Below are 2,861 nucleotides of genomic sequence, written 5' to 3'. Positions count from 1 at the left end.
TCTCGTTCTTCTCCACTGTGATTCCACCATTTTTAGGCACAACATGCACTGGACTCACTCATGAACTATTAGAGATGGGATAGATAATACATGCATCCAACAATTTCAGCACTTCTTTTCGCACTACTTCTTTCAAGGTTGGATTTAATCTACGTTGTCCTTCTGCTGATGGCTTCGATTCGTCATCCATTAAAATCTTGTGCATACAAAGAGTTAGACTGATTCATCTGATGTCAGCTATTATCCATCCAATTGCCGTTTTGTGCTGCTTGAGTACCTCCAACAATTTATTCTCCTCTTCCCTTGTCATATCATTCGCGATGATTACTTGAAGTGTTGTGGAGTCTCCTAGATATGCATAACGGAGATGTGAAGGCAAGGGCTTTAGTTCAAGAGTGGATGCCTTTTTCACTGAAGGTACTGGGGGTGAAGGGTTGTCGCCAAGAGATTCATACTATCTATGTCTTCTTCCTATCGGCTGCTTAGCTAAGTTGACAAAACATTTGGTTTTTTCTGCACTTGTTGCTCCCGATTGTGCAATTTCTGCTTCACAAAGAACTGTTTGATGCTCTGTCTCAAATGTATCTGCCACCAACTCTTCAAGAACATCTACTTAGCAACATGTGTCTGAAGTCAGTGGATGTTTCATCGTCTTGATCATGTTGAATATGACTTGCTCATTGTCCACCCGAAAAATCATCTTTCCATCGTAAACATCAATCAACGCTCTTCCGGTAGCCAAGAAGGGTCTTCCCAAGATTAGAGGGATGTTCCATGTCCAAAATGATGAAATCAGCAAAAAAATGAATTTGTCAACTTTGACTAGTACATCTTCAATAATCCCATTCGTTCGTTTGATCGATCTACCAGCCAGTTGCAAAGAGATGGTTGTAGGTTTTGCTTCTCCTAATCCAAGAGACCTATAAATAGAGAGGGTCATCAAATTAACACAGGCACCTAAATCACATAAAGAATGCTCAAAATAGTTAGAACTAATTGTGCAAGGTATCGTAAAACTCCCTGGGTCATTTAGTTTAGGAGGTAGCTTTTTCAATAGAAGTGCACTGCACTCCTCGTTTAGGTAGACAATCTCATGTTCTTTCAACTTCCTTTTGTTATATAGAATCTCCTTCAAGAATTTAGCATTGCTGGGCATTGGGGCAATTGCATCTGCAAACGGAATATTGATGTGCAGTTTCTTGTTTTAGTAATCTACATTTGTGGTTGACTATAATCAACGTGTAACAAATATATATTTTCAGTCTAGATAGATACCTCTTTTCATTTGAAATGTAATCTGACCACTGTTCTGAAAAGGATTGTAGACTATTCGAATGGCCATGAATAATCTATAAATAGCCTGCCTTTTAGCTATAAAAATTACACCAATTCAAATGCAATGGATCCTGCATTTTATTTTCCATCTCTCTAAATACTGCTTTTGTTTTTTAAAAAAAAAATATTATATTGAGTTCGTTGAAATTCTTAAGGATTATTATTTAGTTTCGTAGGAGACCAAATTCGTTCTAATTTAGGTGACAATTGCTATTTTTATCCTGTTTTCGATCATGTTGATCATTAGTTCCTATTTTTATCATGTTGTTATTCTTGAGTTACTCTGTTCAATCTCGTTCCCATAATCTCTAAGTTTAAATATCTTCAAATTGTTTGAAGGAGAATCGATAATCTAGAAACAACAATCTTAAGATGAATTTTCATTTTGATTTTCTATTTCAAAACAACCTTTAGATGAATTTTTATTTTGATTCTCTAGTTCTACTCATTATTCTCATTTATCTTCTGATTTTATATAAAAAATACCAACATAAGGTAATCCACTCTCTCATCAGATCGAACAAAAAATCACAAAATTTAATGGGACGTGCAAGTGTTGGCAGCCGAAAATGCATACTTATCTGACTATATTAAGTCTATAACAAAATTTCAAAGAATTTGCTCTTTATATAAAGAGTATGAAAATTACTCGAAGAAATTGGTTATTGTTTATCTATGGAGGCATTCACATCTTTTATGCTGAAACTATGTACTCAACAGACTAGGCAACACATTATATAATACGTACTGAATGCAAAGTTTGCAAAAGGAACTATTGAAATCTTCGGAAACCAAATATAAAACAGAATATGCCAACCTGAAGAAATTTATTTTCGGTCTATTTTTGAATTTTAAAATAGCTGACGGAAAGACTTCTATATCCTAACTTCAAGAACTTCAAGTGATTCTTGATAGCCATACCAAATAAATGTCTTTCAGGGATGCATTCCAAGTTGCTGCATTTATTGAAAAAGTACTGCATCATGGAAGGATTTCATGAATTACTTAAGATTAAGTGCAAAAAAAAAATGAAGCCTGAAGATATTATTGTTCGATTGATAATATAAGAAAATAACTGCAAATTTGAAAGAATGACATGAATTTCGTTAGATAGAATTAAATGCCAATATTGTGGAAGGTGATTCCAAGGTTAACAAAAAGAAGAAAAAAAGCAATGAAGGGCAAAATGGTTCTTCAAAGGCTCCTAAAAGTTCAAAGACAATTCTTATAATTGCAACAAGAAAGACATCTCTCCAAGGATTGTTGAAAGCCAATAAATATCAAGGGACAAAATGCTCAATCATTTCTAATAAAGTGTAAGACATATAATGTCATTTATAAATGCAACTTGGTAGGTAATACTAAGGAATGATGAGTGGATACTGGAACTACAAGTTATATATGTGCAAGACGTTGGATGTTCTCTAGCTAGAAGGCTATAGATCATGATGAATACTCTATCTCAGACACTTTTCATCTTCAAAAGTTGAAGGATATGAAGATATGAAAAGATCGTACTTAAACGA

This window comes from Olea europaea, chromosome 6 (assembly GCF_002742605.1).
Source record: "Olea europaea var. sylvestris chromosome 6, O_europaea_v1, whole genome shotgun sequence".
Lineage (NCBI taxonomy): Eukaryota > Viridiplantae > Streptophyta > Magnoliopsida > Lamiales > Oleaceae > Olea > Olea europaea.
Note: the sequence above shows the minus strand (reverse complement) of the source record.